We start from the raw sequence: 25,985 nt of genomic DNA, 5'->3' as shown, positions 1-25,985 counted from the left end.
TGGTTTTGTGTGTGTAGGTGAAAGGAGGGAGATGTGTTGTGATGTGCTTTGAGTGAATGCAGGTGTATGATGATGCTGTGAGAATGTTGACGTGCTGTGACAGAATGTTTGGGTGTGAATGCTGTGTGAAAGTTCTAGGATTGAGCAGTTGGGGGGACGCTAGCCTGGGTGATGGGACCCAGTGGTCCGCTGTAACATCTTGTAATGTAACTACAATAAAGCTTACCTGAAGAACCTTACCACAGTGGCTGCGGAGCTCCCTCCAGGAAACAGCTTTTCTACAGCACCCCTTTAATTTGGAGCTCCTTGCTTACTCTTTGTAGCAGGAGAATGCTTTTAAATTAGTTATTTTCACTTTCCTTAACTCTGGGGACACTTTTCTGCACAGCACAGACCAAGAGATTCTGTTTATGATTTGGAACCCCTCTGCTTTTATGCAGAGTTCAGGGAGCATTGACAAATTGGGAATTTTGTTTTTAAATGCCCTCTTCGCTAAAGGGGATTTTTTGGGGTTTTTAAAAAGGGATATAAGTATTTTTTTTATTTTTTTATTATTTGTTTAGTTGCATAACAACTTTTCAAATATATATAGACATAAAATTAATTTCATTACAATTAATTTTATTTACAATAAAACTGTCAATTAAATTGAAACTTAAAATTCAATCTTAAGGTATCAATTAGTCTGTGATCCAAAAACAGCTTAAAAAAACAAGAAGCAAAAGGGAGCGAAGGAGAAATGGATGAAATGCTTCAAACATAACTTACTAATACATTACAATAAACTTAAAGCATCATTATTCACCTTCAACCTTCCTACTTTAGCTGTGGTCAGGCACTATGCTGACGTTTACCGATAATCTTGGGCATGAAAAAAACAATTGCCAAATTTCCTGTGCATTTAGGTATGCTGCAAAATCAAACACCCTTTGAAAAAATTGCTTGCGAATCGCAATCAATACAGGACATTGCACCAACAAATGTTTCAGGGTTTCAGGTTCGCGTTCATTTAAACAGTACCGGCAATGTATTCGCTTTTTCAAAATAATTCTCCTTCGCACCAATACATCGCGAGTATGCCACAAATAAAGCCTAAATCACATAAACTGACATTGAATGCGTGGTGAGGGACATTTAATCAGATATTCAGACATTTGTCTACACCTTTTTACATCAAACAGTGATATATCAAAGTCCTTATATTGAGTACAGGTCTCCACATTCTGAATCCAATCAAATTGGAAAAGTTTGATTTTTGCTCGCCCAGGGTTGTTCATTAACAATTCCAAATCAATGGATGCTTCTGTCATAGCATTGTATGTTATTTTACACCAGGTTTTTGATAGTGTATTGCAGTTTGATAATAGATGTTTGGCTGCTATGCTCAACACATTGTGCAATTGAGTACTCAGTATACATTTGCGTAACAAGGAACACATTTTCCATAACAATTGAGAATACAGGGAGAGTGACCCCAGTTCGTGTCGGATCAAGGGTAGAGGGGTGCAGTTGGGTAGATTCAGTACTTTTTTCCAAAAATTGTCTTTCAATTTATTCAACTCCTCTTTTTTTACAACACAAAAAGCCTCCATGCCATATATTAAGATTGGTGTTACTTTCATTTGATAAAATGATAGAACATGCTTGAGTGAAAATTTCCCAAACCTATATGCTAATGTTTTAGCTTGTGATGTTAAAGCTTGTAGTTTAGATTCTAGTTCGACTCTGTGGTGGATTTGGCTAATTGTATTTGAAAATACTATGCCTAGATATTTATAATGATCAACCACAATCAAACTTGTGTTTAGAATTCTCCACGGGCCTTCTTGTTTTCTTTTTTTTTTTTTAGATGGTCTCAGCTTGCATACTGCCAACTGTGAGTTATTGATGTTTATGATCATGTTATTTTTTTGGTGTATGCATCTAGAGCTTGTAGCATGTTTTGCAGCCCACTGGGGGTTTGAGACATAATTACCAAGTCGTCGGCATAGAGTAGATATTTTATTTTTTGGTTGCCCAACTTCGGAGCGTCACAGATAATACTAGTGAATATGTCACCCATATCCAGGATGAAAAGATTGAACAAAAATGATGCAAGAGAACATCCTTGTTTCAGACCTCTCTTCGTAGCTATCATTGCTGATAGGTGGCCCCCATGTTAGACGTACATGCATTGTAGTGTTCGTGTGGAGTAGCATAACCAAGGTTAATATGGAAACAGGACACTTATATTTTATCAATTTGTTGTATAGCATAGTTCTGTCAATCAAATCAAATGCTGCCTGAAAGTCGATAAATGCCAAGTATAATGGTTGGCCCTTTTCTGCGTATTGCTGTTTTATCAAGTTTAGGCATAGGATATTTGGCACTGTACCCAACTCCAACATGAAACCTGCTTGAAATGTATCATTTAGATGTTGGGCCGTGGTCCATTTGTTTAGTTCTTTCAATAAAAGTCTTCCATAGATTTTGCCAGGGACGTCTTGCAGTGAAATTGGTCGATAACTAGTTGGCAGTTGACGATCTCCCTTTTTAAATAGGGGCACAGTTATGGCATGAGTCCAGCTGTTTGGGATCACTTGCACTTGATTTATAGCTGTAAATATTTTGTACAATATAGATGCCCACAGTTCCGGTTGCAATTTCAGTTGGTATTTAGATAATCCATCTGGGCCAGACGCCTTAGAGTTGCTTGCTGATTTAATCAAGAGCCATATATCCTCTTGATCAAATTCTAAGTTCAATTTTTGCATAGACTTGCTATATTCAGGACATTCACTGCCCTGTGGAGCGGCATAAAGATTTGTAAAGTGCTGTACCCATTTTTGTTCATTGACTGTATTTGCTTGAATTGCCACCTGTGAGCCAACCGTTGCTTGATTAATGATTGACCACATTTTTGCTGTATTTTTGGAGGCTAAAATACTCAGCATGTTTGCACCATCATTTTGATACAGTTGTGCTCGATGTTGTCTTACCCAATTTACATATTGATTTTTAGCCTTCCTGAGTTGATGTATCTTCTGATCCGGAGGGTTTCTAGGTATGCGCCTCACTTCAGCTCGATATGCTCTTTTTCTCAATTTCAATTATGAATCAAAAGAATGTAAATGATGTTTGGCTATTGATTTGACGTATGTTGTTTTGGGCTGCTGAAAAAGTTGCATTGCATTACTATATTCCATTCCCAGATAGCCCCTGCTCCCCACTTCCATAGAGAGCGAATTTGACAAAAGTTTGTTGAGATGCTGTAAACCCTCCTCAGACCATCTAAGGCGATTCATCCCAGGATTAACATATAGGTGGTTTCCTGATACTCGTTCTCCCAAGTCATTGCTAAAATGTTGTGATCACTTTTTTCTGAGTGCAGCACCTCAAAGCCTACTACAGCTGAAAGTAAATTCTCATTTACATATATGTAATCAATTATGGAGTGGTTGCTCCCTCGTTTCCACGTGGCATGAGGTGGCGTGTCTGTTTTGAATGCACCATTAAGCATGTGAAGGTTTCGATGTTTCATAAATAACTTCCATCTATGTGTTTTAAGTTTATCGCTTTGCGTTTTACTTTCCCAACAAATGATATTGAGATCACCTGCCATTACTACATAGGATACTGTGGTGTCAGTTTCAATTAAATCCAAAAGCATGGACAAATCATGATAAAATTTAGTTTCTGTTATTGCCATGCTATTCCAATATATATTTAGAATTGCATAAGCAGTATTCCCGATAACCGCCTTCACCATGAGCATGTGATTGTTTGGCATTGCCCATAATTCTGACGATGTTACCTTCGTTGATTTGATGGCAATTAGAAGCCCCGAAGATGGTCTTCCAGAGGGATGTTTAAGTGCAGTGTTTAGATAGATATCATGATTATCCCATACCGGAACTGACGTCAGCCACGTCTCTTGCAGCAATGTGATGTCTATAGTCCCTAAATTACTATCATCATTGTTGAGTAAATGAGCAAACCCTCTTGTGTTCCAACTTGAAAGTGTAGCTAAGTTTTGTTGCTTTGATCTGTCTAGTTATCATAGCTTCTGAGAGCATTTAAATTGACAAGTGTTAGGCCTTTGTTGTCTTATTTTTTCCTCCTTCTCATGAGCTACATTTCTTCTATGGTCTGTCGCTTGATCTAGTTCAACATTTTGCTTTATATTGGTGGTTAGTTTGGGGCTTAACTCAAAACCCAGGTTACATAAAGCTTTTTTTGATGACCATATTACGTTTTGGACGGCTCGGGAATTTAGCCAGAGTCGAACTGAGTTGAGCTTTCCATCTTTAGTAAATCCTACACAGTCAATATCTGAGGATGTTATGTCCTCTAACTCTGTTATTTCTGAGAAGATAGCCATTACTGATCTCCTGTTTAGATCTTACTGTACTCCAGGAGGCGGACGGCAAGCTAGTGTCAAAAAATGTGTTGCCAAGCGCTTCGGCCCAAGTTTGAGGTCAGGATTTACTTTCTCATTTCTGTCATTTTTCCTTTACTCCAACTGCGGCTTGTTCAAACTTGTGAGTTCGTGGCTAGCTTCAATGGATCTCAGTGCTACTTCAATTCTGTGTAGAACTTCAGCAGTCAGGTGTGAATTGCTGGCTGCGTAGACATTGTTCTCTATTTTAGCTGTTTGTTGGTTATTTGGCGCTAGTGCCGGGACTAAAAGGGAGCCACGAGGGTTGAGAGGTTATGCTCCATTATGTGTATTGTGGCTAGACTATTCTTCACTCTCGTGAGCCCTTCCTTCAAACAACCTAGTTCCGAGCTTCTCTCTCTCAGCGATTGGCTTCTGCAGTTCTCTCACTACGCCCTGATTGTTGACTTCCGGTTCTCTATGGCTAGTCATGTAAGCATCCACAGCTTTCCGTATCTCCAGTCTATGTTGGTTCATTGCTTCTAAGTCGCGAGCTTGAGCCAATGCAATAGCTCCCGCTTTAGGGCAGTCAGATATTATACTTTTTTTCAATTGGTCATTTGATTCAGGGCGAGAATCTGATTTATTGTTGTCAATGTGCTGCAGTAGGTCATCTAGTGGTGCATATGACATCTGATTAACCAGGACTTTCATCAGGCTTTTATTCTCTTTTGCTAATGCTTGTTCTTTATATTTTTTCTTGATCGCCTGAGAAGCGGAAGTTGCACTTTTTTGAGGTAGATTAATAGCCTTAAAAAACTGCTTAGTACTTGCTATCACCCCCTTCTTTTCTTTCTTTGAATTTTTAACAGGTTTATGTATACCATTTTCTGGATGAATACCCGTTTTGCTTGCCTTAAAGATGGTATAATCCTTTTTAAAGAAGCTTCCTGGTTGCTGCTAGTTGTTAATTCTACTGCAGCTTTTTTGATTTGTGGAGCTTGGCACGGCTCCGTCATCTCAAGTATAACTTCTTCAATATATGGCAGAGTTGTAGATGTCTTTTTATGCTTGCCAGACACTGGGGATACGTTGACAATGGAGGTTTGGCAAGCGACCGCTATCCCGAGTACTTTCGGTTTTTTGGCCGGATTCAGAGGCAGGAGTCTAGTAGTGAGTTATTGTTCAAAGGTTTCCTGCCAAATGCGTATGTCTTCCATATTGATAGAGTGTTTAGCAAGTTTGGAGTCAATAGACTCATATAGTTTACCTAATGCCTGAATTGCCATGTTCATGGCGTGCAATGTTACTTCAAGTAACTTTCCATTTTGCATTCCGCTAGAGTGCTCTGTGCCCATTTGAAGCGCGTTTGGGGGTTTTCTAGGTGTTGGTTGCATAAAGGAAACACTTAAAGCGGAACTACTATTCCCCTCTTCAGGGGAGTCGAACAACACTGGAGATTTGGACAGATTGTCCGGAAGAACTTGTATAGAAAAGGCAGTGCCTTCAGGGTCTAAATCAATAACTGCCGCATCTGCACTCGGGCACACTGCTGTGTTTATTTGCGATAGTTTAGCTGTTGAGGGGATTGCTTTTAATAGAGCACTATCTGAAATCGATTTTCCTTCAGAGAGGGATATATGGACAACCTGAGGCTCAGGGAATGAGCCTGTTGAGCTGTCTGGGGGAAGATAGTTTGACTCACATGTCTTCGGTGTTGCGCTTGATGTTATAGTGCAAGGCGTGACACTCGTGTCTGTTGTTCCAGTTTGCAACTGGCTCACCCTCAAGCCAGCACTAGCAATGGACTTAGCTCTGGCCTCTTTCCAAAATGTACGGATATCTTTACAGTTCCCCAAGTTCAGTGAAGCCATACCTCTTTCTTTCGACTTCCGCAAACGAGGGGTGGAGCATGTCATGCTTTCAGCGCATTGCCGTGGCACCGGGGTTAGTAATATTCTTTCACCTCTAACCGCCATGGAGCCCGCTGCGAGGGGCATGCCAGATTTTAGGGTGCGAAGTTGCATCTTACTTGCAAATGAGAGCGGAAGATACCGTAAAGCCTTAGACTCCATGACTCTGAGGAACAAAGGTGAAGAGGTGCTTCTGCTTGGTGCACACTTAAGATGATCTCCCTGCCTCCAGTGCAAACAGCCGCACAACAGTCAGCGCCCTTTACTCGACGGGCTTAACACCGCAAGGGTGGTTGGCTCAGCGCTTTGCAGCTGGTGAATTTCACGTGATACGTCACGTGTACAGCGCAAACCCCGCCTCCTCCAGGAAGCGAACAGACACCAGCAAGAGCCCCTTCACGGCTCGCAATGCTGGGTTTCAAACAGCAAATAACGTTTGTTTTGCAGCACAAATTGATTCCTGTTAGTACAGCAAATTACTTTAAATGGCTATACCATTATTCACACTTGGAAAGATGTTGAAGATTTCGAATTTCCCCAAGATCTCCCCAGTGTCCGTTGACTATGTGGGAATTCTCCTGGTTCTCTCCAAATTGTAGTCCACCTTTCTTCCTGGAAATTGTGTTTTCCCTTTGTCCTTGTCTGCTCCTTCTGTCTTCCTTCTATCTGATCTTGTCTCACTCCTTTTTCTGTCTGATCCTCTGGTTGTCTGATTATGAAGATGATCAAGAAGCTCTCATCCTCTCATCTGATGATCTGCTATCTCCGCTTTCTGTCTGATTTTCTCATTTAATCAATTTTTCCACAATGCGTCCAGTTTTAAAACCTCCTAACCACATCCTAAAATATCTAAATTAGGATGGGCTGGCTCATTAGTTACTGATTATAATTGGATGTCGATTGGTCTTCCTTCTAAACAAGGCCCAGCCCCTTCAAGTTGATTGGTTCCCAGGACTCCAGGACCCATTTCTGGGGGTTCTTGCTCCACCCATCTGAAATTGCATTTCTGAACAACTCAGATAAGAATTAAAAAATCTTCAACATGGAACTTTTCTCTAATTCACAAATAAGGGTCATAACCCATATATTTCTAAATTGGTCTGAAAATGCAGCTCGCAATGACCCATGTCTGGCATCGGCACGTGGTTGCATGTGAAAATGGCAGATTTCAGTGATTTCTTTGGAGTAAGTTAATGTTCCGGTCATGAGATTTTACAAACAGGTATATGATTCAATAAGCTACCATGTTCCTGACTCTCTCCGATCCGTGACATTTTCTGGGAAACTACAATCACATTTTAGCTTATAAAACTGGTTCCCAAGGTTGACTTTTGAGGGAATTCATATCAACAAATAGTGATTTTCGTGTGTTTTTCAAAGACATATGAACCATCTCGGTATCTATTATAGTTCCCTGGTTTATGAGCAAAATATGATTATCCATATAATCCTACGAGACCCTTTTAATTGCATGCATTCTTTTTCACTTAATTAATAATCCTGTTCTGTTTCCAAAACCTATATGTAGGCCTGGCCATCTGGCTTTTATTGACCTAGTCTATAATAAAAGCATTTAACATTCTTTCAAGACTAAGGACCTGAGCATATGTGTCCTTATCTCCTTGAGTAGAAGGGTATAACTCCGTCCCTTGAATAATGTGGCATCCTCTGGTGCGTGTCCAACTGTTAGCCAATCCAGGACCCCCCACCCCACACACACACACACACACACACACACTGAATTTAATTTTCAGTATTTTTGAAAGTTCAGAATCCATGGGCTGCATATTTGTTTACTCAGTGGTCTTCAGTGCACTTCAATAAAGCTCTGTCACGGGCCCAACCCTCCACCCCCTTTCTGACTCTGCTGAGCTTTAAAGGAGTTTCAAATATAGAGGTGAGGGAGTGTTTGACCTTAGTGTTTGACTGGGCACAGCTTTCAGTCAGCTTCTCATAAAATATTACTGTTACATTTAGGCCTGTTTTCGCATCTTGCATTAAATAGAACAAATTTCTGTTTATTTTACTCTACATCAATCTCTTTATGTCACTATTTTCACAGGTTGACAGTCACAACCTTTATTAAACTGTGCTGTTGAATCCCTTCTGGCACTGGAGTTTTCTTTTTGATAGTACTTGTTCCAAAAAAGTTTCAGGATGCACAGCCTTCTCCATGGCAGCTCTCTGTTTGAGCAATTCTGCACTTTAGTGCAGCTGTCACGTGCAGTGGGAGGTAGGCCAGTAGCCTTTCGGGCTTGTCATTCGAACAAAGGGCATAATTAATATTTTTTTTTCTGAAGATAATCTTCGAATGATTGGTAGTTGAGAGTTAAATGCTGCATTCCATATTTCTGCACCTTTGACCTAACTTGTACTGGATCCTGGGGCTGAACATACCCCACAGAACAAATGTATCCACATTGCCCAACCACAGATACACTGGGCATCATTTCAAGCCAACATCACTTCAAAATGGCCTGCAACACATACATGTCTAAATCCTTGTCCATGTGCTACAGGAAAGGGTGCCCCATCCAGCTTCAGCCATCAGTGTTTATGTTGCTTGCAGACAATTAATCGATATGAGTTTTTGTTACTAATATAAGTGCACAGCAATGAATCTTACGCTGGTCATAAAATGTTCTGGTCACTTCCAGAGGTTCAGTGCGATGCCCTTGTCATCAAGACATCCACGATTTCCAGCGGGGCTGCTAGCAGTGATGAGAGACCGACTGATGAGCAGAGAAAAGACCTGCAGAGCTTGGTGACTGGGGAGAGCATCCAATTCCATGCCTGGCCGATTTCCACCTTGCCTCCATTAATGCTTAATTCCCAGTTATTTGAAAAGCAATCCCTATAGCTGCATGGATACCTGCTCTCTGACCTCATTCGTCTCTTAGGGCTGAAAGTCTGCATACGTGCCAGCTCTATGGGTCTCAAAATGGGCCCACTGGGGCTCCTAAACACAGGCCCTTTCCAGCTCCCCATTTAAAACCTTTGGACAGACACGATTTAGAAAATAAGATGTGGGTCACCACCAGGGCAGTACAGTGAGCAACGCCTCTCTGTTGAGACAGGCAACACTGGAGACAAATGAGACCACTTGATTTGGCAGCTGAGAATGGGACAGTTCTAGTGTGCCAATATTTTTATTTAATTTTAAAAAAAAATGCAAAAACAGAAACATTCAATACAACGTATTAAAGGACATTAAATTAAACATCACTGTAAAGAAAATCTCATAAAATTAGAAATAGGAGGGGTTTTGTCCCTCTTACACATTAACTTCGTCCAGTGAGATTTAACATGGATTCTGAGGACGGCCCTCACTTGATCGCTTGCATGTTGGATTTAAACTCTCCTTTCTGATATGAAGCCTGCCTGTGACCCCACGTTTTGAACCCAGGCAGGTCAGACTTAGTCCGTCATCTTTCCCAAGTGGGCAAATGGACTACCATTAAATTGGATAAACATAACAGCTATTAATAGAGCGTTTTGAGGCGAGAGGAACCCAGCACCAAGCGCATCATGACATTATTATGCATTGCTTATCATGCAGTAGCTGAGTACAGACGGTCGTCAATTCCCGTGCCTCATGTGTGCCTCATGTTTGTGAAATGTTGGGTGAATTATTTCCATGTATGCCCACTGGAAACTGTCCTGTCGCTCGTTAAAACAAACCTCTAAAGTGGTTGTGACAGAGCCGTGATTAGGGGCTTGTAAGACACAGGAAGTGGCACGCGGACAATAATGTCCCGTGTATGAAGAGGCCGGCCCACGCGCCCATTTGCGTATGTGCGCGTCAGTGTAAGGGGACTGATCGCAGCTGAACCCAGCTCTGCTTCAGGTTTTTTACTCTGGATGTTCAAGTTGTCTGTATATAAATGGCACCCATGTCCAATAAAATTGGTTTAAAATTAAGAACAAACTGGAAATGATCGGAATGAACTGTGCGGCACCCATGTCCAATAAAATTTGTTTAAAATTAAGAACAAACTGGAAATGATCGGAATGAACTGTGCAGCAAGCACTTTGCTGCTGGAGTGTACAGGTGGCGATGTCACTGTAATAGCACTTCTCCAAGCCTCAGCCACAGAGCTATCGAGCAGCAGCGCGCTGCCAAACGGGAGAAATACATCCCGTCTCGTGTGTCTTTACATTCTGGGACTTCTTCTACATAATGTTATTTCTCCCAAGCACTGTACATAGAAAATGTGCATATACAACTAGTATTGCCCTAACCATGTTGGTACTTTTATCAAACTGGAGAGGATAAAACCTGCGTTGTCCCTGTTGGTTTTGAACTGCCAAGCTGCTTTACTGTTTTATAGAATAAATATGCTATGTAAAAATCAAAACTACAGGTTGCTGGATGCAGCAGTAAAACAGCTCTAGAAGAGCTACTCACGCCTGCAATGGCGCAATTAAGTGCACTGATTTGTATGTGTTTGAGCTTAAATCGAGTAAACGTGGCTAGGGAGCAACGAAGCGCTTTGTAACGTTGGTTGAGGATTGAAACAAAAGTGCAAGCCTGCCCCAGAGTGGGCAAGTACTGGCAGCGGATATGAGCTCAAGGGTAACAGTGGTGCTTTTCTCCTAGCGGTAGGAGAAGAGGGCTGGATGTTTCCTAGATACTAACTAAAGATCAAGGTCTAGGGGTCCTAACTCAATTGCAAGAGGCATTGGAGCCGTCCTAATTGCGACAGGTGCATTAGTGTTCCAGTAGACTGGCGAGTTGCAAGAAAAGTTTGAGTTTTGTTTTTTTCATTGTGCTCTAATTTTGTCCCGGACGTCCAAAGCTCCAATGGTCTGATTCCTATCGGTGCGGATGCCACCTGAACCAGTGTGTTTTCTGGTGAAAAGCATGTCTTCTTTAAATGCCTGCTACTCTTCTATAAATCCATCCATGGTGTAAGGGAAAATGCAGCAAACGATAAAGGCCACCAAAAATAAAGTGAACCGAGAAAAAAGCCTTTCTGAAAGACCAGAAGAGGCACTAGTCCTAAAAGTATACTTCCTATTGGAGTGCGCATCTTACTTGCTGTCGTGGTCGAAAGGATGCCCGTGTACCGTGCGAGGTGTGAACAAATGTGCACGCCCAACAACATTTTGATAGCGTGAAAATGACTTCTGGATTGCAATAATTTCGGAGGCCTAATTTTATACTTACAAATGGAATCGCTCACATCTTGAAATATTGCCTGAATCAATGTTAAAAACATGGAAAAAGCGACCCAGAACTTTGGAGAGCATATACACCCCAAAAGAATTCAGAAGGCCAGGGGCACATCATGTTTAACTTTTAACTTTAATCAATTTCTCCCGCCAGCCATGAAACCTGAGGCATGAGAGCGCATAGAAAACAAACAAAACAAAAAATAGACACAAATAAGATAAAAATCATCAGGATAGAGAGGATCAAAGGCTGAGGAGAGGGTCAGCGTGAGAGTAGGTCATAATTTCACTTTGATAATCAATAAAAGAGCCAGGTTTTAAGGGCCTTCTTGAACGAGATGATAGAAGGGAGCTGTCTGAGAGTCTGCGGGAGAGAATTCCAAAGTTTGTGAGCCGCAATATAGAAAGCCCCGTTATCAACCTTCTTGAATTTACAGCGTGGTAGAGCTAGCAGGTTCTGGTTGCTGGACCTGAGAGCCCCAGGGAGGACTTTACCCTGGATGTGGTCTTGCAGATATTTGGGCATTGTACCACGTCTGCATTTAAAGACTATTGTCAAAAGTATGAATTTAAATCATGCCTCGATAGGCAACCAATGCAGGGTGCGTCGGGCAGCTGAGACGTGATTGCACCGGGCTAGACCCGTAACTACACGGACTGCCCCGTTCTAGACTACTTGAAGTCTATTGGAGTCATTTTTACCCAGACCGACCAAAAGGCTGCTACAGTAATCTATCTTAGCCCCGACTATGGCTCTCGCGATGGTCTCGGCGTTTGCCTGCGAGATAAAAGATCTCAAATGAGTCAGTAGTTTCACGTAATAGGAGGAGCCGGAGATGACACTGCTCGCATGAGCTCTCATGTTAAGAGACTGGTCCAAAACCACACCTAATATTTTTAGTTTTGGTTGGGGAGAAATATCCACTAGGCCTAACCTGAATGATTTATAGATGGGGTCCAGTTTGGCGAGATAATTGGAGTTGCCCACAATCATAAGCTCTGTTTTGCTTTTGGTCAGCACGAGGTTGTTAGCCATCATCCAGTTTTCGATTAGTGAAAGGATTCTGTTTAGCTCTTGTTCATCCTGGGAATGCACACCAGAGAGTTGGAAAATAACCTGTGTGTCATTGGCGTAGTTTGAAAAAGAGATACCTTCCTCCTCAAGCATTTAAAAAAAGGGAGCTGTGTAAATGTTGTAGAGGCAGGGGGAGGTACTACCGCCCTGGGGGACACCAAAGAGCACCGGAATTGAGGCTGCTTCAGAGTCCCCGAGACAGACTCGACTCTGTCTATTCGCCAGGAAACTTGATCCATGAGCCTGCAGAAGGTGAGAAATTGGCGACCTCTACCATTCTGGCAACCATAATGGGATGGTCGACCAAGTAGAAGGCCGCGGATAAATCCAGCGAGACAAGGAGGGTGGCCAGGCCTTCATCCATGCTTGCAAGGAGACGTGGCTTTAGGTCCAGAAGGGATGTCTCAGTGCCATAGCCCTGTCTAAAGCCAGACTGGTAAGTGTTCAGGATAGGTTGCTGATTCAGGTGGAGGGCTATTTGAGAGTAAGCTACACGGTCAAGGATATTCAGAAGGAATTGAGTGTTTGTGATTGGGCGATAATTGAGTGGATTTTCGGGGCAGGACCGGACTTCTTAAGAATGGGGGTGATCCAGGCGGTTTTAAGATTGGCGAGGAGCAGGGATCTCCCTTACTTTTGGTGGGCTTGAGTTGTTCAATGATGGTCTTGAACTCAGCCTCTGAAATTGGGTGGAAATTAAATTCTGTGACTGCAGGATGTCTGTTAAAAGGTTTGCAAAGGTTGGAGTCGGGGTTGGCGGCTTGTTTTAAGACAATATCAGCTCTGATGCCCAAGAGTTTGTTATGCATTCCATGTTGGACTAATTGGCACCAATTGTTATCTGACGGTGGCAGTTGTCCCTGAGGTTCGGGGGTGGATTCTGAGTCTTTTAGGATCTTGAAAAGTTCTTTCGTATCTGATTTAGAGCTTATAACCTCAAGAAAAAGAGAAACAGACTCAGCATGTGGCAGTAAGGGCAATGAAAAGGACATGGGGAGGAAGGATAGCTCAGGGGCAACAAGTTTGTCTTGGGAGCAAGTTAAAACTGTGCAACACAGGTTCGAATCCCGATCCTGTGCAGAGAAACCACTCGTTGGTATTAAGCGTGTTATAAAAGAAGAATTGTAATTATGGAGGAAAAGCTGGGGCAATGAGAGTACATGGTACACGCAAGGTGCCATGGACACATTTGGAGCAATGAGTGTGACGTGGGGGGATATAAAAGTGGCAAGTGGGGTTCAGTAGGCAATTGGGAAGTTCTGGAGTCAATGTCATAGGACAACACTGGGGCAATTAGAGTGGGATGGGGCATATCAAGGGGCAATGTTCTGGTCTGAAAGCAAAGTGTGTGAACCTGAGGCAGAACTGCAGAACTGGGTAGTAAACAGACTGATATGTGTACAGGTGGAGGAACTTGGTAGTTGTGGGGCATTGCGAGTGTCATTGGTTATATCAAGAGGCAAAGGCAGTTCTGGGGTAATGAGAGTGACATGGATCAATACTGAGGGTGATAAGAGTCAAATCTCGGCAGGTCAGGAGGCAATGAAGCAGTCCTGGGTGAACAGGAGAAACATGGAGAACATGTACGAGATAATGGGCACTCCTCGGGAAAATGAAGGTGACAGTGGGATAAATTGTGGAACTCGGAGCAGTTCTGGGCCTTGAAAGTGGCACTGGGGCTAATCGGATAGAAATAGGTAGTTCAGGGGAAGTGTAAGGTACAAAGGGAAAATTGGGTCACTAAGAGTGACATGGGGCAATGATAGGAACAACTCAGGCAATGCAGTGGGGTAGTGTGATTAAAATGGTTTAAGGAGGGACGATGAGTGTCATATCTTGCAAAGAAGGGGGCAACTTGAGCAGCCCTGGGGAAAATTAGAGTGACCACGGCACAAACGTGGGGGTAATGACAGTGACATGGGGCAATTAATGGGAAGTGTGATGTTACATGAGATAATCCTAGGGTCAATTAATGTGATATGAGACAAAGCTAGTGCCATAGTGAAAATCGTCTACAATGCTATTCTGGTGCAATGAGAATGACATATCACAAAGGCAATGATTGATTGAGTACTTGAAAAGCATGTCTAAGCAAGCATATATATTTCCTGAGGTCTGTTTGCACTATTCTCCAAAGTGCCTAGTCAAGCAGGAGTTTAATCTAATGTTGCTCTAAATGATATGATTTGGTGTGGAGCAACCAATATCAACTGGAAATTGATTACAAACTTGTGTTGCCTGAACTACGAAGTGCCTGCCACATTTTCAGGTAAGTTTAAAGACTGGGGGCCAAAGTAGACCTATGATTCTACTTCTGCGTGTCTCAAGTGTTAGCACAGCAGGGAGGGGCTAATTCATTTAGGCATTTAAATGCTAGAGAAGTCAGTTTAAACTTGATGCTGCCAGATTTAACTAGAGCAGGTCTCTAGAAGCAAAAGCGGAATGAGTCCGCTCAACCTCTGCGCCAGATGGACTGCTGGGATCTGGACTCATTGACGGTTGCCCACAATCGCTGCTGGGGACATGCATACAGAGCAGGCATTAGCATAGTCCAGCGTGCAGTTAACAGTGAACGGAGGATAGCACAGGGGCAATGCGCTGGTCTTGGAAGCAAGACCAGAATCGCGGATCCGCGCTTAGAAACCGAACTGAGGCAATGTATTCAGTGTGTTATAAAAAAACAATTAAATAAAAATAAATTAAATACGTTCAAAATCAAGGCCCTATGTTTGGTATCAGGACATTGAAATATTATTTTTAATGCTGCAAGGTGAAACGCAATGATGAACTACCTCATTGATTGAGGATGAATGGTCTTCTGTTCATAGAAAAGCACAATGGTTCTTAATCTACAGACACAGTGGGGGCGGGGGGTTAGATCAAGTAGGGATGGAATTGAAATGACCAAATTAGATCAACTTCATCGGTGTGCTGTTAAGCCACAAATAATTGGTTTTCAACCATCTCAACAGAGCCTATAGGCATTCCTAAAGCTAATGTCCATTTACAAAATGGCATGCCAGTGTTTCCCCACTAGACTACATTATCGCAGCAGCTTCATAACGGGTTTTACTGGGGCAACAGAGGTATGATTTTGATAAGACTAGGTATCGCTATTTTCGGGGTGCAATGTGTTTTAGTGTGGGGGCACTGGCATTGTATTGTTGATGCTGGCGTTACAATATTCAGTGGGCAATATAAAAACCAACATCAAAATGTATTTTACTGTGACAACACTGAATGGTAGTGTTGAGACTGGCATCTGGAACTCCCCACATACGTATATGAGGGGAGGGAAACATAGAGGGCAGGGTTCACCAACACTCTAGCAGCTGTGGTCCCAGAGGTTGATCGGATGGAGCATTAGGTAAGCCCTGTCGTATGGGCAGGGTTCACCAACACTCTACCAGCTGTGGTCCCAGAGGTTGATCGGACGGAGCATTAGGTAAGCCCTGTCGTATGGGCAGGGTTCACCAACATTCTACCAGCTGTGGTCCCAGAGGTTGATTGGAGTGAGCTATGGAAGCCCTGTCGTATGGGCAGGGTTCACCAACACTCTAACAGCTGTGGTCCCAGAGGTTGATCGGACGGAGCATTAGGTAAGCCCTGTCGTATGGGCAGGGTTCACCAACACTCTACCAGCTGTGGTCCCATAGGTTGATTGGAGTGAGCTATGGAAGCCCTGTCGTATGGGCAGGGTTCACCAACACTCTACCAGCTGTGGTCCCAGAGGTTGATTGGAGTGAGCTATGGAAGCCCTGTCGTATGGGCAGGGTTCACCAACACTCTACCAGCTGTGGTCCCAGAGGTTGATCGGACGGAGCATTAGGTAAGCCCTGTCGTATGGGCAGGGTTCACCAACACTCTACTAGCTGTGGTCCCAGAGGTTGATCGGACGGAGCATTAGGTAAGCCCTGTCGTATGGGCAGGGTTCACCAACACTCTACCAGCTGTGGTCCCAGAGGTTTATCGGACGGAGCATTAGGTAAGCCCTGTCGTATGGGCAGGGTTCACCAACACTCTACTAGCTGTGGTCCCAGAGGTTGATTGGAGTGAGCTATGGAAGCCCTGTCGTCTGCGTCACCGCATTTGGTCGCCTCTGCAGCAGGGGACGGCATTGCCCAACAGCCCACCAACTGGGGAGAGGAATGGCACTTACACCAAACGTTGAGCATATGATTCGCCATAAAAACAGCCTTGTGTAGTTTCATGCCCAGGAACTCCATTTCCAAGAATTTGCCATAAGGGAGTGGACTGGCACGCAGATTGGTATAGAGAGACAAGCAAGCCAGCACTCTTTGACTAGGTACTCCAGTAAACAAACTGGGGGAAACGCTGCACCCAGCCGAAGAGACTTCAGTGTAGGGCATCGGGCGAATTCCAAGATGGTGTTGCATGCAGAAGATGAATATAAAATCTTGGAAGTCGAATTAAATCCTAAGAGAAGCCATTACCTCGTGAGCCAATAACAGGCATCTACCAATAATTAATCAGAGTTGTTAAGACATATATGAAAGGTAAGTGGAATGACTGATCCTAGGGGGTGGCAACAAGAGCTCAGAAGGAAGTACTCATCAGAATCAAACTTAGAAAACACCCCCAGCCTCGTGGATGTAAAAGCGGCTGGGAAAAGTGATTCATTTTCTCAGTCCAATGGACCCAGAAAAAGCAGCCTGGGAAGGTGGGGAGCTGCTGAGTCCTGGAAGAGGAAGGCTGACCAGAAGGGCACAACTGCCCTACTCGTACTAAGTACTGGATTCTGGAGGAGGACAGAAGATTCAGAAGTAGGAGAGACTGGAAGAAGACTGAAGGTTTTGGGAGAGGGTGACAGGAACCAGACCTAAAGAAGTCCTGGTCAGCCAACACTGAGGAGACAGGCTAACAGGGATATTTGGAAAGACGCTCCCATGCCCCAGTGGCATTGAAACATATACAGCTGAAGGGCCTTTCACCAGTGACTATAAGAGAGTACGAGGATGATAAAATAGTGGCAGGAAGGTCTGACCAAAATAGCGACTACCTGACAACGACCATGATGAAGGGGGAGGAATACCCATCCAAGAGTGCTTAACTAGAGGTCCAAGAACTACCATTGTATGAAGGACCACTTGAACCTGGGGTCCAGGAAGGATCTGATAAAGGAATCAGAGTTGAGCCTAAGAGTCAGGAGGGATTATATGAAAAAACACTACTGAACGCACAGTCCGGTAGGAATAGGTTTGAAAAAACGGAATCAAACACAACACCCAATAGCCACCAGTTGTGAAGTTAGAATTGAACTCAAAGTCTTTGAGAGATAATTTTAGAAACCAGAACTGAATCAAGGTTCCTGTAGGGACTACCTGGAGAACCAGAACTGCACAAATAGTCAAGGAGGGACCAGATGTGAAACCCATCAGAAAAACGAAGGTCCAAGACGAAACCTGACCTAGAAGCAGCCCAGGTTTGTGAGACCGACCCACTGAACTGGTCAACATCTTTTTGATGATAAGGCCACGAGGCAATGAGAGAAAAGCTCAAGAGTAGAAGAGCCATCACTAGCAAACTGAGAGGTTGGCCGAACTTGAGAAGTATCAGAAGACACAAGTACCAGCAAGTGTACACCAAGAGTGAGGTCTTGGGCAAGCCAGGGAAAGCAGGCAGGCCAGGAAAGTAGAAACAGATTGAGAACCTGCTCCAGAACCCTACCCTGAACTTTGTTTTGTGTTAATCAAGTAGCATAGGGATGGACTTCTGAAGCATAGCTTTTGGACATTTATGCCAAGCCGCTCTATGGAACCTTCTGTTATTTAGAATACAATAGTCAGGAGGGACAAATACTGATTACAACTAGGTTTGAGCATTAAATTGGCCACCCTTTTGATAGACCTGATGTTATAGAATAAGGGGTCCTGGAAGAGAGACAGAGATTTATAAGGATATAGATTTTTGTTTACGTTCCAAGAGTAAATAAATACTGGATGTCCCTGTCCCTGAACCTAGTGTTATCCCCACTTTGTGTGTCTTCATCAGTTTATTGTTTCCATGGAGCAAGCTACCCTTCTTAGTTGTAGTTCTGTCCCTGGGCAAAATAGGAGTTTATCCAATCCCTATCTGTCGAAAACCTTTAATAAAACATGAGAGCTAAAACATGCATATATTACTGTGTGTATCACTGCATGATCTTCCACAATGTGCGCACCCGCAAACACAACAAGCAAAAGTTTGCATGGGGAGGACTCACAAAGTATACTTGCTGACAAATTAGGATAATGCATGCCTGGGACACACAATACAATAAAATAAATGTAAGATTCCTGGTCACCAAACACCTATCAAAGAAGCAGGCGAGGACCCACTGGTGATTCTCCCACTGTGTAACATCAGAGGAAATGTCCTCTCTCACCGCAGCCGATTCTGCAGCTGGACATTTAATTCCAGGCCTAGAAGTGGCCAGGCAGTTTCATTAGTTCCCTCCTGGAGCATGGATCTTCCCTGATAGGGACACAAACACCCCTAGTGCTATCCAGAGTGAGGTTCCAGATGTGCAAGAATCTGTCGTCACCTCCCTGATCCTGGTCCACTGAGCAGCCATCATAGAATCAGACAGAGGCTCTATTATTAGTTCCCACACCATGTGAGGAGTTATTTTCCCACCAATCCAGGCATCTTAACAGCTGGCGTCAGTGCTAGGGTCAGCACGAACAGGATCATGGTCTGGTTGGCTGTGTTAGGCCTGGTAGGTCCTATATCAACCTATTCTGCCATTGAATCTCCCTTACTTCCCACCTCACATGAAAGCTACACTACCACGTGAGTCGTTTGTACTTTGGATGCGCAAAATTTGACATGATCTGCACTAGAAGAGCCTTAGATTTGCCACCAACGCACCCATCACTTTTCCATCATATTTGATTTAACTTGCATCCTAGTCATTTAGGGCCTGTGTTTTGACTTGCATCCTAGTTGCTTGCAGTCTACGATTTAACTTGCATCCTAGGAGCCAGAGGCTCCTAGGATGGCGCTAATAGCCATGGTGCTATTAGCGCCATGGCTGCCTCCATACTGGGCTCCAATACCGGGTTCCTGCAATGAGGAATTACCCGGTCATTCTGACATTGGAGGACCCGGTAATTCCTCCTTGCAGGAACCCATCCCCATTCCCATTTGAGCCCCCATAGGGCTCAATGGGAATGGGGAGGGAGCTAATAATGGTAACTGCGCCGTTATTAGCTCCCTCTTCCCCTTGCGGGACCCGCTAAGGAAACCTCGTAATCGGCACTCCCATAATGAAAGGTGCCGGTCCTGTACTGGCACCCTTCATTACGGGAGCGCCAGGGTTATAATGAGGCCCTTTGTCTTCTTTGTTGTCCCACTGCTTCCCCGCTCCCCTTGTTCCACTTCCCATCACCCCGACTCTACACCTCCTAGACAACATACTTTTTATTTAATAAATAATTTGACGTGCCTGACAAAGACAGCCTTTCAAATAGTGGATTTCAAAAGGATTATTTCCAAATTCATTATTTACAACAAGTTCATTAAATCACAATAAAAGGATAAAAAAGCATAAATATATGATTCAAATCTAATGTTCAATATTGTATCACCGTTCTAAAACATCGTTTTAACAGAGGAGTATTTCATCTGACTTTGATACATTTGGTATTGGATAGTCTGAGCAACCAGGCTTTCAATTATCCAAAGGCAGATAGAAAAACATGAATATATCATTCCATCAACTAGATGGTCCATTAGAAGGTCGAATTAATACATCGTCTTTTATAACAAGGGAACCTCTAGTATTAGGTGTTATCGTCCATTCTCAAGGAACATGGTAGGTTAATTGATTGTAAGAATTTAACAATAGCTATGTTGGTCGAAACTCTCTGGCAATCAAACAATGCTCTCCACAGGCTTTCAGGTGTTGTAATACAAAAGTGTGAGAATAAATGGCAAACGTGCTTTATCCTAACATCACATAGGGCGGGCCATTCAGAGATTAGATGTTTCATGCTCTCTGGTCAGAATTGATTCAAGTAAAATCTACAAATATTTTCTTCTTTACTGATTTTTTTGCATATAAAGAGAACATCATTTGTGTACCACAGGTTCAATCTAAATCTCATGAATAGGGTTCTTATTAATGGATCCACGAACATAGCCATGTACCATCCAATCATGTTCACTGTTCTCTTGTTCGAATCCAATCGCCAAGCCATACCTTTTTTTTGGCTCTATTCGGATTGGTGGTAAGCAGGGAATCAGAGATCCCCTCTAGTTGTGAAGATTCTTGGATTTTTGTTCTCCACCTTTGCATTTTGATGTGGTTGGTAATAATTACATAGCTTGAAATCATACTCATCAACAAATTTCCCCCCGGCGGGTAACAGATACAATGCTATGTATAAGGGGAACAACCTCCCCTTATACATAGCATACAAGGAAACAGTTCCCAATTCGTGTCGAATGGCACACATGGAGGTCAGTTTGGGGAGGGATAAAACTGATTTCCAAAAGAGACCCTCATCCTTAGCCAATATGTCTCTGGCTGCCATGTCCTAGTCTCTGCAACCACAGGTGAGAATAGGAACTACATTTTGATTGAAAAAGACATGGTAGGACTCAAGGAAAATGTATAGTATTTAGCTTGTACGATACGAGCTTGAGAAGGCCCAGGGACGTCATTTCACCAAAATGCCTGGGGTAGCGGAAGTGACATCACACAACCCTTGACCTCTGATGACATCACAGGAAGTGATGTCATTTGACCCTACCTCGAAGCAATATCACGGGAAGTGTTAGCACATGACCTTTCACCTCTTGACAAAACAGGAAGTGGCATCACATAGCATTGTTCATAAGGACACTGAGAAAAATGTAACAATATCACTATTATGTGATATACATTTCATACAAGAATGGATCGCCATATGTATCATTAAGATCAGTGTGTATGGGCCCATTTTCCAAATTACTGTGAATACAAGCAGACGCGCATGGCCAAATGATAATGATGTGCTATTATATAGCACTTACGCTTAAGCAATTTATATAGAACAAATATACATACAATATCACCCAACCTGTGTTGGTACTCATTTATCAACCTCAGAAGGATGAATGAGGTGCTTAAGAAAAGACTAAATCAGTGACTCGCCTCCTGAAGTGCACCTGAAATAAACCTTTAATGAGTCTAGCAATATTGTAATGAATTCCAGAAAGACAAATTATTTGGTATTCCTAGTCTTTCTTATTTAGGGTCACTGCTGAAAGTGTTAGACTCGTGGAAACCCTGTTCTTTTTTTTATTTTGTTTTTTTAAGGGGCCTGAACAAGAAAGCCAGCTACTCCAGAAGCAAAGAGACAAATGGCACTGGCCCCAGCCCAGGACTTTGCATTAAAACAAATTTCTTTTAGGGGTAGCAAGGGAGACCACAGGGATAGCAAGGGAGACCTCATAGGTCACAGTTGCGACCCCTGGGGACCCCTAAATGACATCCCTCCTAAGGCCCAAATATTTGTATTCTTGAACTGATTGTATCAGGTGACCTTGGAGCCTCCATCTAAATGTCATCTTTATCTTAGTGTACCAGTTGCAGTCAATCATCACCTTGCATTTATATGTATTAACCTTCAATAAGTTGGCTTGTACATATTCACCCAACTGAGTGAGTAAAGCTTGCAGCCCCCTGGGAGTTTTTGCCAGAAAAACAATGTTGTCGGCATAAAACAGCCAGGCGACCGCGCACGCCCCAATTTGGGTGAATCAGAGATGACCTTAGTGAGCTGGTCTTGCATGCCTGCAATAAAGAAGTTAAAAAGTGACGGCGCAAGTATGCACCCCCGCATGAGGCCTACTAAGGCTGCAATTGGGTCGGACAGTTTGCCATCTCTAGAGAGGTGGATTTGTACAGTAGTTTGTGTGTGTAACTGGTTTATCCAATATAAAAGATGATCAGGGTATGCAGCTTTAGATAATTTGTCCATTAGTATTTCTCTGGACACCAAATGAAATGCTGCTTGAAAATCTATAAAGAAGATATAGAAGGGCTGCTTTCATTAACGTCCTTGCAATTTAATAGCTTCTAAGGTATGTAGGTTTATCACAGTTCCCAATCCTAGCACAACACTGGTTTGATTTGGGTTTTGGAGGTCTGTGATTAAATTCCCTTAAGATGAGTCTGGCGAACAGCTTTCCCGTGACATCTAACAGGGTAATTGGGCGATAGTTCCCAGGATCACTGCGGTCGCCCTTCTTATAAATCAGAATAACAATGGATTTTCTCCAGGACTGTGGGAGGTGTCGAGTTTGAATTGTTTGGCAGAATATAATCATGAGTATCTTGGCCCACACTGAGGGGTAGGCTTTGATCATCTGATTTGAGAGGCTGTCCAGGCCTGGGGTCCACGAGGAATTAATCTCATGATATAGTAGACTATATCTTCAATATCGAACTGCAGAGGAAGATGTTCGTTCCTAGAATCATCACCTATCTTGCCCAATAGTGGGGTAGACGCATATAAGGTTATATAGTATGTTAGCCACACCTCCTCAGGGACTGCGTTTATCTGAACACCCATTTGCGAAGATCCATTTGCTATATTTAAGAGCCCCCAAATGCGATCTGAGTTCTCAGATGCCAAAGCTTTTAGCATATGTTCAGCATTGTGTTGGTACAGCAAGGCTCTTCTGGCTTTGATCCAATTTTTATATTGGCATTTTAACGGCCCTAGCCTCAATGTCGAAAGGGAAGAAGTATGGGATATGAGCTTCCTCCTTTCAGCTCGCTACATAGCTTTCCTGCATGTTCTTAACAAGCTTGGAGACCGGATGCATTATAGTTTTAAATATTTGCATGGTAGCAACATAGGACCCATGAGAGGTCATATTGTCTTGTTGTGCGGTGTTCATTGAGTTTATTAGGAGGGTATTGAGATCATGTAATTGGTTAGGGGTCCATCTGAATCTATTTTGGCCGTTCGAGACTGTCATGTCCCTGGCTGTTGAAGGTTTCAGTACCTTTTTGGGATATAACCAGCTCCACGTGACAGATAATAGGTCATGTTCACTGGAGGGTTGGGGTTCAACTTGGAAGCAGGAAATACGAGTGAATAAGTTTCTCTCTGTATAGTCTATAAAATCAGCCTGTTTACCTCTATGCCACGTATTGGCAGGGGGAATGTCCCCTAGGATACACCCATTCATCATGAACAATTGACGTTCTTCCATGAGCGCATTAAACCGAGTAGACATAGATGTTAATGGTTTCAGGGATTTTTTAATGCAACTTATATTTAGGTCCTCTACCAAGATGGTATAGGTGATAGAGGAGTCCAAGGTGATGAGGTCCAGAAGAGATTATACATCTCCAATGAAAACATCATCCTGGATCCCTGTGTGATTCCAGTATGTGTTGATTAACGCAATGGATTGCCTCTCTGATTTTATTTTCACCAATTGGAGGAACATATTCGCGGAGGCCCATGGTTCTATGGAAAGATTCAATGTCGTTTTTACAGCCAACAACGGTCCAGTCATGGGGTGGCCTCTGACAGGCAGCTTGACTGGAATCAGGGATAAAGCATGTGGTACCCACACAGGAGTTGTAGTTAGCCAGACTTCTTGAAGGGCTATTACATCATGGGCCCGCAAAGGAGTTGATTTAGTATTAGTTAAATGTTTGTATCCTCTTGTGTTCCAAGAGGCAAGGGAACAGGTAGAAAGTAGAATGGGTTGTTAATTCGCGTTCTGAAAAGTTCTTATAATTGTAATTGAGTCTACTCTGGGTTCATCTTATGACAGCATCCTAGTGAGTAGGATTTTATTGTGCTGTATGTCATCATTTAATTTATATTGTTTCCCATGATTGGGAATATATAGATGGTCCATAAAGGCTTGATTGAGTAAAAGAAAACCGAGAGAGGCTCTAGCCTGCCAAAGCATATTCATCACTATGCCTGATTTCATCCAGATTTTAACTACAGATGGATCTCTTTCATGTATAAATTCGACCTGCTCAATATCGCTGGAGCATAGGTCTTCTAATGCAGGTATATCAACTAATATATTTTATACACAAGTTCTGTTCAGGTCATACTTTGGGAAAGGATGGGTTCTACATTTTAAAATTAGGCTATGCAAGCATCGACTCTTATCTTGTGTAAGAATTCTCAGGGTGGAGCTCTTGTTTAATGGGAGTGGTGGGATGTGAAATTAAACCTTCTTCTTTTCAATGCCATCAAGAGGAAGTTGTGAGAACTTTTCACCTTCGCTAACTCTCAGTAGAGGCGTATTCGTCACCTGAGACGAGGTAGGTTGAGAGAAATAGAGTTGCACAGATTTAGCAATCTGTTACCGCCTCTGTTCCAAAGTCTGGAAGTTTTCACCATTTAGAGTACTATTATCTTTCAATTCTATTTTTTCCTCATCCTTTCTTACAAAGATTTTATGGTCGGAATTGGCGGTAGATCTAGCTAAATCAGGCTTTGTTCTGGTTACAGCATCTTTACTTGTCACCGCAGTGATAGCCTCTTTATGGTTTTGTTCACTTGATTTAACCAAGGTGTCCAGAGGTACGTATTCTAGGACTCGGTCCTGTGAGTTTTGCATATGAGATTGTACGTTCTTACGTTGTGTCAATTTGCAGTTTTTTTTGCAATTGCTGATATAGTTACGCTCCTTTTAGTCTTAGGAAGTGACAGGTTCTGAAGAAAATGATGAGAGCTGGAGGTTTTAACAGCTGATGTCAACTTCATGTTTTTGGTTTTCTTAGGCTCTGGAGCTGAAGTAGTTGACTTGATGTTAGTTTTAAACAAATCATAATTTGATTTACAAGGTAATGCACCCACTATTGAACCTTGAGACACTTGTAAGTCAATTGGTATTATATTTATATAAGGTTCATCAAGCACAGGATCTTGTGCGTGTTTGGATTTCCTCTTCTTGCTCCTCTTTTTTAGACAGCTTCTATCCGGGTGGCATACCGGATCTAAGCTGCTTTTCGAGAGGGACGATGACGAGCAAGGCATTTCTCTCGGAGCTAACGATTGAGTGGTAGGTATTATTATCACATCCATTTTGTCTTGGGTTGGCTGCCTAGGATATCATGTTGAGTTTAGGTGCTAGCATCTCTCATCTTCTTGTTTGTCAAGTGTTGTAATAACGTAAACTGATTATTGAGTTTATTATCTAAGGTTTCATAGAGTTTAGTGAGCGAAAATAATGCAGTATTTATCGCCGGCAGAGATGTTTCAACACTCACGCAATAGCCTGTAGCCGCAGTATTAGCAATCCTTGCAGGATTGATTGTCTTGCGTCTGGGGTTGGTTGAGTAAAGGATATTGAGCGAATTGAGGAGTTTTGCGCTGAGGGGGAAAATATAGCTGCCGACTGTGAGAGATCTCTTATCATCGGCTTAATGCTGGGGCCCTGAATAGATTTATTTTGTTTGTCCCCCGTCGCTTCCACAGCTACTTGGGTCGGT

Source organism: Ambystoma mexicanum, chromosome 2p (genome assembly GCF_040938575.1).
Source record: "Ambystoma mexicanum isolate Mex_15411 chromosome 2p, UKY_AmexF1_1, whole genome shotgun sequence".
In the NCBI taxonomy this organism is placed as follows: domain Eukaryota; kingdom Metazoa; phylum Chordata; class Amphibia; order Caudata; family Ambystomatidae; genus Ambystoma; species Ambystoma mexicanum.
The sequence above is the reverse complement of the archived record's forward strand: the minus strand, read 5'-3'. Positions refer to the sequence as shown.